This window comes from Oreochromis niloticus, linkage group LG7 (genome assembly GCF_001858045.2).
Source record: "Oreochromis niloticus isolate F11D_XX linkage group LG7, O_niloticus_UMD_NMBU, whole genome shotgun sequence".
Lineage (NCBI taxonomy): Eukaryota > Metazoa > Chordata > Actinopteri > Cichliformes > Cichlidae > Oreochromis > Oreochromis niloticus.
This window is the reverse complement of record NC_031972.2, coordinates 7,145,157-7,162,625: the sequence shown is the minus strand read 5'-3', so window position 1 is coordinate 7,162,625 and position 17,469 is coordinate 7,145,157. Positions and strand designations below refer to the sequence as shown.

Below are 17,469 nucleotides of genomic sequence, written 5' to 3'. Positions count from 1 at the left end.
TGTATTACCAGATCTTTAGTGAAGTTTTCCACAACTTCTCTGTACTCGTCCCTGTTTTTAGATACACTGAGTACTCTTTTCGGTAATGCTAACAGGTGTTTGGTGAAGACTGGGACAGTAATACTGTCGAGCTGTTCCCTCAGGCTAAAGATCAGATCTCTTTCCTTGCACTTATGTGTTTTGCAAAGGTCCTTTAAAATGGCCTTGTCGACATTTTTCAGGCTTTTTGGAGAGAGATCCAGATGTTTCTCATTAATTTCAGGCCAGAGTTTCTCAAGTAGCCGATCACTGATGCAGTGAGGAGTGAGGCGCTGTGTGAAGATCTTGTACTCAGAGGAGACTTTGTCTGTGGCCTTTGAAATCACTAACTGAATAACGTTGTTGACACACAGCTTTTCCCCCCTCAGAGACTCAGATAGCGGGCTGATCTCAGAAAAACTTAGACACTCAGTATCAGGGAGGAATCCCTGGAATATGGGGGTTGCCTCATCTTCCAGTTCTTCACTTTCTATTTCATCCCAGCAGCTTGAGGTGTCTAAAGACATGCATTCTATGTCTGGTTGAGCCTCCAGTCCTGGGAAGTCTGCGCCCACGGACTCAAGACAGAACTCAGTCTGTGTGCAGGCCAGATCTGCATTTTCCGTGGTATCCCAAGTTAATCTCATGTACGTGTTACAAAATTTCACCATGTCTGAGGTGTAAGTGAGTGGTGAAGTCGTGTCAAAGTTTGTATCTATACTTTCCAAACTCTGCATTGGGTTAGGGTTTTCCTCATCGCCATGGTCATCTACAGAGCTTTCATTCAGGATGCTGTCCTTTGCTCCTGAATCATCTGTTTTCTCGGGGAAGTCTGCACCCACGGACTCAAGACAGAACTCAGTCTGTGTGCAGGCCAGATCTGCATTTTCCATGGTATCCCAAGTTAATCTCATATATGTGTTACAAAATTTCAGCATGTCTGAGGTGTAAGTGAGTGGGGAAGTCATGCTGAAGTTTGTTTCTGTACTTTTCAAACTCTCAATTGGGGAAGAGGAATTCAGTTGATGGGTAGTTGGAGTTACGGTAGACATGTGTGCTCTTTGCAAACTGAATGTGCTTAAATTACAGTCGCTGTTCTGATGCATTAATGCTCTCTGAACTTAACTGTACTAGAGTGCTTAAGGTCTATTTATGGACTTTAGCCACGCCCACTTTAAAGACCATAAAAGGACTGCTCATAGATCAAAGCCTGACGTCACACGGTGTTCCTTGTTCGAAGAAAACTCTGGTTAAAGTAAGTGTTAGTGTAACCCTGGTTAACATAGCTGTCAATAAATAAAAGCCTGTTAGTAAAAACAGTCATAAGAAATATATTACAGGTGATAAGTAGTCAATAAATAGATCATAATGGTTAGAAAATTCATTAAAAATATCAGCAATGTTATAATTCATGGTATAGGATTTCATTTGTGTTTAAAAATATGTTAAAATGGTTCAAAAACTAGCGAATTCATGGTGTTTTATGTTAATTCAGGTAAAATGGCTAAAATATGTGTTCAGACTCGAAAGGGCACGCTGCAGCGTGACTCCTGTGATCAGCCACACCCAATCGGGTTGTTCCTTCTTTTTGATGCTGGAGAGGGAGAAATGCAAAAAGTCCTTGCGGAGCTGCTGCCTAAACGAGTGGAAAAAATATTAAAAACCAAGCCAGAAGTCTACATAAAGCAATTTTTGTACTTTGGAGAATATATTTTTGTTTTTCCGAGCTGTCCTTGCCTTGGTGACGTTGTGAACGTAACCGAACGGGACTTGGTGAGTTCAGAAATTGTATTTTATTTCATACAAGAAATGTTTTGTTGTATTATATTGCTCATTTCATGCAAATGGAAAGTCAAGGTAGCAGATTTATGCAGTTTTATGTTAAAAAACGGTGGATTGGTGCTTAACCGACACAGGCTGCAGTTCAAAGGCCTTTGACGGTGTTTCAGCGCGCCATGTTGGCGTCACCTCATTTTGGCTAAATAAGCTGGAAAAAACGGACTTTTACTGTTATTTAAGGGCTACCTGTGTGTTATTTTCAAATGTTTATGCACTTTGTTTTGTTGTTATGGTAGGCCATTAAGGTTTGGATTGGGAAATGCCAAGCTAGAATCGGAGTTTGATCCGCTGAGCGAGAAACAAGATGGCGAGCCACCCACGGACCCATTGAACTGTACCGAGCAGGAAAAGGAAAAACCGCCCCCTGCTGGATGTTGAGTTCTTTCGCTAAAAGAAACTGGTAGGACTAATCCATACACCTCTGCAAAAGAACAGTGGACTTTCAAAGCACTGGACAATCATTCAGAGCAATTCCAGGATTTATAGTTAAAGGACACAGAGACAATTTTCTTTTGTTTATTTGTTTGTTTAAGGGATTTGTTCAGCCTTTTGCTGAATTGTTTTCAGTTTTTACATGTTTTTTGTAATTTATTTTGGTCAACCTTACATTTTAATGCTGTAGTGGTGTTAATGGAAATGTAAATAATTTTGTTGGGTTAAACCAAAATAAGAACTGGTTGAAATTTAAAGGTGAACCTAGACCAAGATTAAATTAAATCTTGGGTCTAAAGAACTAAAACTTGATTTAAAATAACACAGTGTTAATTCAAATAGATTAAAGGATAAACTTGAACTTAGGACTTGGAATAAATAAAATAACATCCTTTTAAAGCCAAATAAAAGGTTTTGAGATAAATAGGATAAATTAACAGAAATTACTGAACTAAAAAAGGGAAAGAAAATATCTTGTTTTCCTTAAATGTGTGATGTTGAATGTTTTATGTAATGTGTGTTAACTGTCTATTCTCTGTCTTCACAAAATAATAAGCCGGCAATTTAAACTTATTTTCTGGTCTGTGGTCTTTATCACACGCTACACTCATTACTACTCTAGTAGTCGAACCTAACTGGTCCTAGTATACTGTAACGACTCCAAAAGTGTTACATTAGCTGTCATATGGCTCATTCATCAATGGAGAATGTGGAGAATTAATTCATTTATTAATTCATTCATTACGGAGAATTAATAGCGATAATATATTCATAAGCACGCCAAGGTGAACAAATACTGACAGGCTTTGAATGCTGCCTGGTTTTAAATGTCGCTAATAAAGTGTCGTACAAACGTCTGGATTTGTTAATGCGGTTAATGATAGGTTGGTTATTGTCCCAGCCTGGCCTGCAGGATAAAATCTCAGTAACAATTTTCAGCTTTCTGCACTTTAGTATTTATTTTGCTGACTACTTTTTACTTTTACTCCCTACATTTTAACACAAATGTCTGCACTTACTACTCGTTACATTTTCAAAACAGGCTCGTTACTTTCAGTGTTGCCAACTCCTCAGTAAGGAAATTCGTTATTGGCTGTCCTAAAAGTAGCTAGAAGTCGCAAAATGACGTCATCGCCTAATTTGCTTAATTGGTCATGCATATGTAATTGTAACCAACGTTGTAGGAGAGAGAAATAACATCGTGGAAGAGACATAAAGTGAATAAAAGACACCCTGAATGCATTTAGAATACATTTCGAACTACAAATAAAAATTTTATAGCAATTTTAGTTTTTTAATGTCATAATGCCAACCCGCCTCCCTTATCTGGGTTGGGGACCGGCAAAAGTGACCCGAAATAGGCCCTCTGGCAGAGTTATTTTATTTTACTTTTTGTCTTTTTAAGTTTTTTCTTTTTTTCTTTTTTTTATGTCTTTTTAAGTAATTTTAAACCACACAAGAGAAACGGTCAAAGAAGAACATTTTTAACCATAACGTTGTTAACAAACTACATTAGCAATCTAAATGGACCAAAAACAGTCAGTAGAATAAACAGTGACAATGTGGAAAAACTGATGGGAACTAGTCTGGTCCTAATTCAGACTCATTGTTTTTTGTTTGTTTGTTTGTTTTGTTTTCCAGACATCCCTGCACTTTTATATTTTTATTTTCCCTTGCTGTAAGAGCTCTGTAACACCAAAATTTCTCATCCGTGGGATAATAAAAGTTTATTCTATTCTAATCTTTTCTATTCTATTCTAACTTCAGAATCTGGGCCTGCAACACCTCATCTACTTTTCCACCTGATACAACAAACAACTGTGCGGACAGAAGCAGTGTAGATGACTCTAAGGCTCCCTCAGTAACTGCAAACAAACACATTGCCCATTGACTGTTACATTATCTCAAAATATTTCTTTATCTTTTGACTTTTAACTTCTCAAATGACTTTTTCTAAAAACTTATTTAGTGCTGTTTTAGTGTATTTATATTCTCAATAAAGTGGTAGTTTTAGCATCTTTGTTTTGTTGTAATGAAAATTAATTAACCACCTAACCTGAAACACTAATTATACTTTGCTAAATTTTGCACACGCATACAGAATGACATTACTATGACATGCACTTTAAATTAGTCTGCAGGATGATGCTATGATACATTATATTGACACACACCATTCTAATCTGATATTCCATTCTCAGCAAATTCACAGAAAGTGAAACAAAACACAAATTTCTTTTTATTTCATTTTTATTTATTTGTTTAAAAAATTTTTTTTTGATGTGGCACTGTTTCTTAGCTTAAAATGTCCTGTTGTAATTAGACATTTTAAGTTAAGAAAGAGTGCCAAACCCTGTCACTTCCCTCAAAGTGCTTTATATTGTAAGGTCATGACCTTGCAATAATGCACAGAAAATCCAACCCCCAATGAGCAAGCACTTTGGCGACAGTGGGAAGGAAAAACCCCCTTTTAAAAGGGGGAAACCTCCAGCAGAACCAGGCTCAGGGATGGGGTGGCCATCTGCCGCTGCCAGTTGGAGATGAGGGAAGGGAGACAGGAGAAAAAGAGTGGTCATTTTTAACCACTCTTGGTTTTTGAAACTAAATTTAGATTGCCCAATTTAATTGAATATTTTAACCTAGTTTAAGAGTTTTGCCACAAAATCACAAGCAGAAGCCCAAGAGATGATACTTCGTCTCTTCACTATGGCGTGTTTTTTGAAGGTTTGGAAAATCACTTCGTCAATCATTGGGTTGCTTGTTTTCATGAACTGTCCTGGATAAGGCCACCTTTTGTGGAGTTCATTGTATACCGTCAAGCTGAGTTCTTCGATGTTCTCGAGGGAGATTTCGAAATTGCTGGACAAAATTTGGTTCCAGATCTTTTGGCTCAGCCTCTGTATAATGAAGTCAAATGTTGCTGAATACCAACTCGTCGTCTCGTTTACTTCACCCATAGCGTGTATTACCAGATCTTTAGTGAAGTTTTCCACAACTTCTCTGTACTCGTCCCTGTATTTAGATACACTGAGTACTCTTTTCGGTAATGCTAACAGGTGTTTGGTGAAGACTGGGACAGTAATACTGTCGAGCTGTTCCCTCAGGCTAAAAATCAAATCTTTTTCCTTGCACTGAATAATGTTGTTGACACACAGTTTTTCCCCACTCAGAGACTCAGATAGCGGACTGATCTCAGACAAACTTAAACACTCAATATCAGGGAGGAATCCCTGGAATATGGGGGTTGCCTCATCTTCCAGTTCTACACTTTCTATTTGATCCCAGAAGCTTGAGGTGTCTAAAGACATGCATTCTATGCCTGGTTGAGCCTCCAGTCCTGGAGTCTCTATTTTTTCATTATCACTGTGGTCGACGTCTACAGAGCTTTCATTCAGGATGCTGTCCTTTGCTCCTGTATCATCTGTTTTTTCTGGGAAGTCTGCGCCCACAGACTCAAGACAGAGCTCAGTCTGTGTGGAGGCCAGATCTGCATTTTCCGTGGTATCCCAAGTTAATCTCATAATCGTGTTACAAATTTTCACCATGTCTGAGGTGTAAGTGAGTGGGGAAGTCATGTTGAAGTTTGTGTCTATACTTTCCAAACTCTGAATTGGAGAAGAGGAATCCACTTGATGGGTGGTTGGAGTTATGGTAAACATGTGTGCTCTTTGTGAACTATATGTGCTTGAATTACACTCACTGTTCTGGTGCATAAATGCTCTCTGAACTAAATTGTACTAGAATTCTTAAGGTCTTTATGCCTTAAGCCACGCCCACCACAAAGAACATACAAGGACTGCTCATAGCTCAAAGCGTGTGTGATTTCACACGGTGTTCCTGGTCCAAAGAAAACTCTGGTTAAAGTACGTGTCAGCTTTCATATGGCTAATTAATGAATCACAATTAACGCATTAAATTCCCACCCCTACTTTTATTTAATCTTAGATTTGTTTGCCAAAAATTTGTTAGGAGGATACTGGAAAAAAATGGCAAAAATGTCATTAGAAATATATTGTCGTAATCTGCTGGTGCATTGTTAAAAAAAAAAAATTTAGATGGAAGGACAGTAGTCCTTACAGAAAAACAAGAATGCACCCTTACAAGGCCTCTGAAAGGAATGAAAAAGGAATCCTTTAAATTTCTTGGTTAAGCCGTTATGAACCATTCAGATTTTTTTATTTCATGCAAAATGAACAAGACGTAAAAGAGTTGTAAGTTCCAATACACAGGGGAGTCTAGAGTTTTAAAGTTAGAGCACTAGATGACTTTTGCTAAAGTAAATTAATTGTAATCCGAGTGTTATTTATGTTTTTTTTTTTATATACATTTTAACTGGCTGTAGATAGATTTAGAGTAAATAAGTTTTGAGGTTATTTTTTAATCTTATATTAACAAATATATATTGATTAGTGTGTATTAACACACCTCAGTATTGCTGTCATTGAACAGAAGTGAGTCTCATCGACTTGTATCAGACTACTTTGACAAAGTTTTACAGCCTCCAGAGAAAATAGACTTGTGAACCTGGCATACTGATAATGGAGGTGAATAGTGCACTGACAGCCTACACTCACTACAGATGAACAGTGGTCAGAGTTGTTATACAGCAGCCACAGTAGCTAGGTTTAGGTACTTGAAGTGGGCGGAGTAAGAAAACAGAATTCAGTTGACCACAGTCTGCAATCTACTGACATGTAGTGGTGAGATTTTACACACTGTACCTTTAATGTTAAAGGAATTATTGTTTCAAGAGACTGCAACACAGAGACATGAAGTTATTAATGTGGGCTAATGCTATGTCAACCAGGTAAACAGCAAAACAAGAGTTACAAAAATAAATAAATAAAATGAATGAACTTATTTCTGGCTGTTTTCAACCACGTATTTGGGAGAATGCAAAATAAACAGGAAAGAGTGACACTGGTCAATCCATGAGGCCCTCCCACCTGGTCCCTTAAGCTGATTTTGTTTTTTTTGTACGTGTGTGTTTTCTTAAGTAAAGGAGATATCCACATGAGATTTTCAGGGCTGTAAAACTCCTTGAAGCTCTGCTGAAAACTGCAACTAATTAATTTTAGACCCACTCCAAGTGTCACAATCTAGAGCCAAAATCTTTATTTTTCCTTCGTCCTCAATGATTTTGTCCTATTACCAACTTTGAGCATCAGTATAATGGAATATATTAAAGATATGGGAACTGTGCTCAGTTTTGGTTTTATACAGAATTAATAACACCTAAATTATTCTGAAAAAGCATGCATTGTGATCACTTAAACATTCACTTCTGCAGAGCAACACAATGTATGCCATTTTTCTAAAGGTATGAAAAATACATAAATTAAGCCTTGTTTAATAATTTACTTTGTTAAGGCAATGTGTTAGCCAGTATGTATTTGCCCTAAAAGGAAAAAAATTCAAAGCATCAGCTTTGAATAGAAAATGAAGAGAAGTAAAGGCATGCATTCTTCTAAGTTAGGTATTGGGGAAACAGGTAAGCCAGTACAGCATTTGCCCAGCAGAGACAGCCAACACCCATTTAACATTTGACCCAGCATCTTGGTCAGAGGACTCAGAGGACTACTTATTTTGTGAGACTAGTGGTTGAAGCTGAACAGAAATGACTGAAAAAAGCAGTGTAAAGCCTGTTCGGGTGGTGTGGCTTTGTAGTTGTATTCCCATCTTTGTAGCTGAGGGAGTAAAAAGCTTGTTCTCGGGGACCTGTGCAGGCAGAAAAGGCATCTTATGAAGGTGGCAACATCCAAAATAAGGAGGCATCTGGGGCAAAGTCTGGTGAACCATTTGTCTCGAATGCCCAGAAATAAAACACTGCCATACATTACCTGCACTCAGTACCTTTTCAACTTATGCTCATTTGAAAAATACACCTAATTTCCCTAAGGCAAAGAATCCTCTTCTCATTTCTGTAGATCTCTAACAGGAGTTCAATACCTCATGTCCTGTACTCTAGCAAATTCGTGTGCCCTTCTCTCTCTGTGCCCAAGCACTGGTCATTAGGCATTAAAAGCAGCTTATGAGTTCATTACAAGCAAAATTATCATGATATAATAATCTTCTGTGCAATTTGCACAGTGTCTAAAAGCTTGAGGCTGTGAGTGCCTTCTGGAGGAACTGTGTGGGTAAAACCCCCATAACAGAGTCATTAAAGACCCATAACGTAGTATGTGTTGACAGATTATATGTAACTTTCAAATGTAATAATAATGAAGCACAACAGTTCATTCAATGTAAACCAAGGACTCCAGGTCATACAGAAATGCCCAGAGAGCTATAAGCACCTATTACTTGACCCAAACACATTCTAATACAGTAGAAATGATTCACACTGCAGGTCAGTGGTGTGACTTAATTACATTCATGCCACTCTGCATAATGTCCTTTAAATGACTGCTAACAGAGAAAAATTATAGGCACACAGACATGAAGTGTGATCACTTAACAGCACATTTTATATTCAGATGTACATATTTTAGCTAGAAGATCACCGTGTTTATCAGAACAGAAAAATAATAGATTAGGCCCTGTGCAGTAATTACATATGTAAAGCATATACGTTATCCATGCTCATGTGACGTCAGTGTATGCTTTCTTTTGAATACATCCACACACACACACACACACACACACACCATCATTGATGCTTGTATGCGTAACTATTTTCGCACAATTTAATATCCTCCTCCTCCACATACCATTCTTTTTACTTGTTTCTTACATAAAAAATAATTCAGTCTACTGCCATATTTGAAGAGGTAATGAAATTGTACAAAAAGCTAAACAAAATACACGTAAAAATATAATGTAGAAGAAGGCCCTCTAAGTCTTTCAAATGTATTCTTATTCTTATTCTTATTCTCTTTTCTTCTTGTTATTGTTATATTAGCACTACTGCCCGGAAAACATACCATGCAGCAAGCACACAGGATAGATATAAAAAATGGAGATACCTTTAGAGTCTGAAAAGTTAAGCAAGTGTGAAATGTCTTAAATTTGTATTCTTACATATGGCCACCAAGGGGCTGTTGGCAAAAAGAAGTCCAGCTACAAGTCATTGGGAAAATTTCATTTGGGTCCCTTGATCCATAACCTCAGAAAACACTGTCCTGAGGAATTTATGGTCTCATTTGCTGGTTTTAAGGCTTGCTGAATACAGCATCATGTTTGCTTTTTAAATTATGGCCCAGAAGTAGAATAAAGCAGGGTATGATTTGCATCGGCCTATGCTGAGATTGGCAAATAACTACAACATGAATTTACAGCATCCCTATGTTTTAGAATGACTCGGTACACAAAATGGGATTTTGCAAACCAGTAATGTCATGGTGGCTACATCCATAATCCTGTGCTAATTCACTTTGTTCTGTTCTTCAAAAGCCTCATGAGAATTCGATTTGCTGGATTCAATCATCCACGATATATGCCTCCTGGTCAATGGGATCCAGTTGATAATGGAAACAATGATCAACAACTGCGTGATTGGAGGACTGACAAATTAAAGGGCTGCATTGTATTACATCACTGGGCAGCACAAAACAGAAAAAAAAGGGGGGGGGGGAATGGGTGGCAAAAAAGAATAAATGCATAACTAAATCTCTGAAGTGAAATTCTTCTTTTTAATGTTCATTTCTACAACAGCACAGCAAACATATTTCACCGGAAAAATAGAAATAAAAAATACATCAAGTCTAATATAGGAAAAAATGAAATAAATGACAATACAAAAGACTCAGAATAAGAGAAAAGGTGTCAGAGAATAAACAGGAGAAAACAATGATCTCGTTTTTACAGTGTCATAATTCATTTTGTTGTTTTCTAACAAAGTATGAGCACACCAAAGAGCAGGGAACAAAAAGTATAACATAAAAATATTATTTAAAGCTAACATTGTTCTACTAACCTCTTCATATATAGTTACAGACGTGTCATGGTTCCACCCCCGAGTGAAGCCTCATTAGCCCGCCTATTCTCCACACCTGTTGGCAATTCAGCTGGCGTTATTTAAGACTCTTCGCCAGAATGTTTGCTAACTTTAGTGCCGGGCCTTCAAGTATGTACTTCATGTTATTCATTCTCGTTGTGCTAACTTATCGCTTCTTGTGTCACAGTACCTCTCGGACCATTCACTCATCTGTGCAGTTCCTCACTTACCTCTTCATCACTGATCACTCCATCATTCAGAGTCATTCCACCTGCCTGCCCTCCTGCCGTCACCTCTGGTCTTGGAACACTCTGGAACTCTGGACTCTCTGGATCACAGTCAAACAGACACTCACCTGGAACCCGCTGGCAGTTTTCCCCCACGCTTCCTCCGACCTGCTCACAAGTAAGGCAGAAATGTATCACCACCTGTTTACTTGTCTTACCTCCTGAAGCCCACCTGAAACCTGTCTTAACCCTTGTGTTGTCCTCGGATCAAAAATGACCCCTAGGTGAATGGCAAACAAGTATATGGGAATCCCGAGGACAACACAAGAGCCTCTGACCTTAGCACCATGCATCCTGATGCCCTTCCTGCACTGTATCATAATTGCCATCACTAGTATCACGTATAGCTACATTTCATAGTTAAAGGGTTTTTTGTGTTGTAAATAAATATTTGCTTTTGGGATAATCACTCAAACTCTGCATTTTGAGTCCAGCCTGTTATACTGGCTACCCAGCCTTGACACAGACCAATTAATGTTCCCTATATGTTTGGCCCTTAAAATCAACTTCAACCAAAAACCTTTCTTGTATGTTTCTCTGCACCATGTGTCATATAATTTGCCACAAACTCACATTTAATATATTAAATAAAACAGTTAGTGGAAAACTATATGAGGCATGTGTATGTACACGCAGAGGACATATTTAGCCTAAAATATGAGTCATGAATCACAAATTCTTGCAAACAGAGCACGGATGCTTTGTCTCAACTTTTCCCTGACCTTTCCTCTCAGCTGTGAAATATTTTCAGGGTGGATTTTTCCCTCCCTGTTGAGCTTCACCTAGGAGATTTTGGAGCACATTGACTATTCAGCACCGAGACAGAACATGAAGATTTATATTTCCAAACAGATAGGACCAAACTGACACCCTAATCCAGCAGCAAGGATAAACACACACTGGGGGCGGATGAGCCCTAAGTGTGAATTTTCCAGGAGGGAAAACATGTTTTGGCTTTCACTTTTCTGTCCATCCTTCGGCAAACACACTTTATTGTTCTCACTCTCCTCCTCCACATTCCATTACTCTTTGGCGTGTTTCCTTTCCTTATTCCTCCTGTCGTTTTTTCCTACTCGCCTTCTACTTTCGATTGCTCCCCTACCTTTCTATCTCTCTCACCATCATCCCCTCCTCCCTCTTCCTCCTACCCTCTCTCTTTCTATGGATAATTCATCAGTGCTTCTCAGAGCTGCTGTCTGCCTGCCTGCCTACTGTGATTTCCACTGGGACTCTTTCAGGGACCATTCCCACCTCGACTGGGAATTAGAGCCACGGCTACAGAGGGAAATTAATCATACCCACCTTATACTAACCCGTATACACAAACACAGATGAACACACATACACACAAAAGACTTTTAACTTTGCTCTTTTTTCCCCAAATACATTGACTTTTTTTGTTTTAACTGTCTTTTACTTTAAACTCTCAGACATGCACACATGCCTGTTTATGCACCACACTTTTTAAAACACTTTTTGGTTTGTTTTGCACACCCTTGATCTCAGCAAGCACACAAACGCACAAGCACCAGCCGCCCATCTTTGATCAGTTGTATCCCTCGTGGCTCAAAAGCGTACCTGGACTGCAGGAGCGATCATGATAACTGTTTTATAGGTTTTGAATAAACAGAAGCTGCTGCAATATAGAGCTGCACATGGATAAGTACGCATACACAAACCAGACCATATTTACAGACCAAAAGAAGAGCGTCCCACATGATCCACAGCTATCTGACTATTTATCAAAGAAGGAAGACATTTTTTTGACAGGCAGTAATCTGGTTGTCATCAATATGATGATTTGAAGGAAGATAAAAGTAGATAAAACAAGAAAGAGAGGGAAATGAAGGATGCAGAGGGGAATAGGAGTGTTTCAGACATCCACCGTTACAGCGTGTGTGTGTGTGTGTGTGTGTGTGTGTGTGTGTGTGTGTGTGGCGAGAAAGAGTATCGATCAGAGATCGAGTGGCTCCCAGAGAGAGCGCCAGAGGAGGGATTGAAAGCATAGTGAATGTCACACTAGGTTCTTAATGTGCGCGTGTGTGTTCGTGTGTGTGTCTGTGAGAGTGTGTTTAAATGGGGGCTAGAGCAAGCTAATAGTTTTGGTACTGTAAAAGAAAAATATTTTAAAGCAGACCTTTGCTTTTCTTATTTTAGTATTATACATATCATGTTCCAGTGTTTGAGGTTCATATTAAAACTACAATAATACATTAAACACATGGAAGTTTAATCCCTGCGACGGTATTGATCTGCTCTGAAAAGCAAGCAGTGTTGACAACTGCACTTCCTCTTCATGACCACTTGAGGCTGCTTCTGTAGGCGCAAACTCCAGAACTGGATAATAAAGCCACCGTGAAGGTTGTCTGTAGCATGCTATGACATATATCATACCATGAACAACAGAAACACAGAACGACATGTGGCAGGTGCATAAAGTCCATATTAGGATCATGAATGAGTGCAAAAAATATCCTACGTGTGCAACACAATATCCTATCCTATCCCATCCTATCTTATATTCTCCAAAATGTGAACACATGCAGAAGTTATAGTACCAGCGGTGGGGGGGGGGGGGTCCTTCTATGCCAGATACAACTAGGCTAGGTGGCTAATATGTATTAAAATGTAAATGTATTAGTAATGTCTCTCTTTTTTTTTTCTTTCTGTTTTTTATGCAAGTAAACATCTCCCTCTCCCAGTGCTGTAACTTACTGTACCTTCTGCTTGTGTATCCTTTACTATGCTGTGATATTGGGTTGGTTTGAGACAGTAAACGTATCCTCTTTGATGTGGATTGTTGGTGCCGTTTGGAGCTTTTTAAAATTAGTCTCTAGTATTTTATTTATCTGTTTCTTAGCGCTAATAAGAAAATATGGCAAGCTCAGATTCTTTAAAAAAACAAAAAACAAAAAAAAACAAACAAACAAAAACTGGCAACTGCAAAAATGCTAATAATGAGGCTACAAAGTCTTTAAATCCAGCTAGTACTGGTGGTTTAATGGGTTTTTGTTGTTGTTGTTTGTTTGTTTTTGATACACACTCTAACAAATTACTTGGTTCCCAGTGCGTTTTTCTGTTTGTGTGTCCACAAAGTCTTTGGCCACAAGTCCATACAGTCTTCAGAATGAATACATTAACCCTAACCCTAACTCCCAAATCATTATTGTCTCTTATCATTAACAGAAATAAGAATAGCTTTGTCACTACTTTGTCACCATCTGCAAAGCCTGCAAACCACAAGAAAGTGGGTCTTAAGGAAGGAGGGCTTCAAACACCTGAGGTCACAGACGTCTTTGAAACAAATATGCTTTCGGTAGACTTTAAATGGTAAAACAACAGCCAGTGGAATTAAACTGTGGCTCACATTTCACATTATGTTGGCACAAAATGCTTAGCGTGGTCACTTGAATGGAACTCAGGAATTACAATCACCGACTATAAGGATCAGATGTTCTTCTTGGACACAAAAAGTGCTGGATTTTTAGACGTATCCGCAGAAGATTGCCAGAGATGAATCATGACTGAATCATCATTTTTACCCCCTGATTGCCAAAATACCAGAGAACAATTTTCAGATCTTTTTCAATAGTTTTCTCAGCGTGATTTGAATGAACTTATGTTCATAACATTGTAGACATTAATGTGACATCACTACAGGACGCATATTCTAATAGCCAAAAGGGAAAAAAATGAAGAAAATGATTTTGAGATTGTGTAGTAATATCTGCCCGATGAGACTTAGAGAAGCAATAAACTTTAAAAAAAAAAAAAGTTTATACCACAGGGAGTTAAAGGGCCAATATGAGAGAGTATGAGATTTTTAAAAGCTTAATGCCAGAATACAGAGCTGAAGATGAGCATTATCTCTCCCCTTTAAATAAACAGTAATCTGCTGGAAGGAAATACTCAGCCATTCACTTAAATCAAAGGACCACTGTGGAATTTAGCTGATATTGTGTCACCTCTCACACTGCGAGCATCGATGGAGGACTGAGCCTTACATGCATGAATTGCTCCCTTTAACTTTAGTAATTTCACTTTACATTGTGATGACAAGAGAAAAATAAAATTCCTATATTCAGATGTAGTATAAAATAATTGCAATCAGAGGAATGTTTTCATGTTTAATGTTCTTGTACGTCGTCATGAGAAGAATCTTGTGCATATTTCCTTGGTGCAATAGCTTTGGTGTGTTTATGAAACTGTAATAAGACACACACACTTTTATTCACAGTAGACAAAACTTTATTAAATGTTCTAACTGAAAAACATGATACGAAAAATATTACTTCATTCTGAATTATATGCCAAAAAAATGTCTTTAAAAGGTGGGACAGGGCCATATTTCCTACTGTGTAGCATCCACTCTTGATTAAGTATGTGGGAGCTGAGGAAAGCATTTGCCAGACTTTTGAGAGTGAAATGTTGTCCCATTTTTGTCTGATATAAGATTCTAGCTGCTGAATCTTGGGTCTTATTTGTTTTTTGTGTTTCAAGATACCCCAAAAGAAGACCCTTATGATGCCTGCCTGGTGGCTGGGCATTAGCCCATGGGTCCGGCCAGGCTCTGTTGGCTTCATCACGGGGTGGCCTCCAGCTTGAACTGGAGCGGTTTGTAGCTCCAGAGTGTGAAGAGACGGGAATGGGAATCTAAACCTCCACATCTGTGGCCTTGGTACTTGCCAAGAAAAAGGTGGAGTGCCCACAGCTGGTGTCTTTCGAGCCCCTATACCATCAGAGATGCAGACTGTGCGCTGATAACAAGCTGGCTTGTCTCTATCTTCTTTTGTCCAGAGGGTGTGGCATCCATCTTTAAAAATAAAAAAGAATTTCAAATTTTGATTAATCTGACCACAGAACACTTTTCCACTTCGCCTCAGTCCGTTTTAAATGAGCTTTGGCTGCAAAGACAACAGCGTTTCTGGGTCACGTTAACATATGGCTTCTTCTGTGCCTGACAGTGTCACGGCCAGGCGGATCAGCTGCACGCTGATCAGCACTCTCTCTCTTCCTCTCTCCTCTTCTCTCTCGCCGGGGCGGAACTCACTGTGGGTTCACGCCCTCGGCCCACGCCCTCGGGAGATGAGACACCTGGGTCTCGTTAAGGTGATCAGCACTTAAGCCAGGAGGTGACTGCTGTTCGTCGCTGGATCGTTGTCTACCACGTGTTAGTGAAGCCAAGCTACAGCAAGTTAGTTAAGAGTGTTTTCCTGTGTGCGTCGTACTTAACCCTGTCTCCCTGTCTACAGAGCTCCCTGGATTTTCCCCCCGTGTGGCAGTGTCGGAGTGTGAGCCTGTGATCGTGTGAGTGGATATTCTGAAGAACGCGTGCTTTCCCCTGGACTTCCCTGGAGACCCCTTCTCCCCTCACTCAGCTGTATATAGCACCCCCCCGCACATTCTTGTATATACACCTGGTGCATTGTAAATAAACCCTTCTTGTGAGCATCAGAACCGGAGTCTTGCGCTTGAGTCCTCCTCCAAACCGTAACAGACAGAGCTTTAACCTACACATGTGGATGCCACAGAAAGCTGTGTTCACAGACAACGATTTCTGGAAGTGTTCCTGAGCAGATGCAGTGACGTGCCTGATTTCAATCCCGTGCCGAACTGATTGATTCAATTGATTAATATTGATTTCCAGCAGTGTCCCTTGTGGCCAGAGATTTCTGTAGATTCCTGGAACCCTTTGATAATGAGATATTCAGTCTTTGTAATTTTACATTAAGGAAAATTGTTCTGATATTGTCATACAAGCTGCCGATGCATATTTTTGCAGAGTGGTGAACTTTTGCCCATCTTTACTTCTGAAAAACTCTCCTTTTCTGATGCTGATGTTACTGACCTGTTGCCCTTATCCCAATTAGAAAAATATTCCTCCAATTGTTTGTTTTTAGTATCACTTACTTTTCCAGCTTTTTGTTGGACCTGTCTCAACTTTTTCAAAAATCTCCAAATTAGCTAATATTTTTGATGAAACAGTCTCACTTTAAGCACATGATATGCTTTTTATGTTCTTTTGTAAATAAAATGTGGCTTTATGAGATTTGAAAATCATTGTATTTTGTATTTATTAATATTTCACAGTTCCATCAGCTTTGGAACTGGGTTTGTTTTTAATATTATATAATGTGGTTACATTGTTCAGGGGCAAGATTTAAGAAGTTCAGAATAGGTAAAGCAAACACTTCATGTCTTTTAGATATCTTGTCACAAACAACAGATGCATCAAAGTTTCCTGATGTTTTTTTTGGTTGCAAAATTTGACCAACATGACAAAACTAACCGCATTTCCTGTATATATATATACATATTTTTAATTGTATTTTTAGTTAGATTTATAAGTACACTATACGTCTTTTTTTTTTTTTGGAAAGTATAGCTTTTATTGTTATTCCATCAATCCTCTTCCACTTATCTAATCCAGGTTGTTCTAAAAACCACAAAGCGGATCTGACTACTGATGGTGAGCTTTCCATCTGTCTGTGGACAGATTTTTATCAAAGTCATTGCGTCACAATTGAAAACTGCAGTCATGACTTTTTATGGGTTTTTCTTTCAGGCAAAGGTTGAAGATGAATATAGTTTGACAACAGATCACCAGTTCATCTTATGTGATTCCATTAAATCTGTACTTAATTGTACATCTGTATAGTGACAATAAAGGCATTGCATTATATTCTATTATATTTGCTTGAAATGGAAAGAGAATGCTTTGGCATACCAGCAGCTTAGTTGGAAAGCATAGCATACATCAGATACAACAGCACAAAGCTCAATCCCAATAAGCAATGTATCCTTGCATTCACAAATATATGCATGCAAGAATGTTTAATTCCACCTGGGCAGAGGATTCAGATTGAAGTTAGAGGATTTTATTTACATCTGTCTGCAAATACATTTTGTTAATTTGCATCACACCTTTTTCAGATGTAGTCTTGACGCTTTGCTGTA

The 17,469-nt window shown here is 38.7% G+C and overlaps 1 long non-coding RNA gene across 1 annotated transcript; it reads left to right on the top strand.

The window, feature by feature from the left end:
• The first annotated feature begins 1,283 nt into the window (after nt 1–1,283).
• Nucleotides 1,284–16,546, top strand: LOC102077140 (uncharacterized). Its single transcript, XR_003221172.1, has 5 exons — nt 1,284–1,791; nt 2,094–2,257; nt 10,413–10,630; nt 15,013–15,682; nt 15,765–16,546. It is a non-coding gene; the product is annotated as an uncharacterized LOC102077140 (long non-coding RNA).
• Nucleotides 16,547–17,469: the final 923 nt, after the last annotated feature.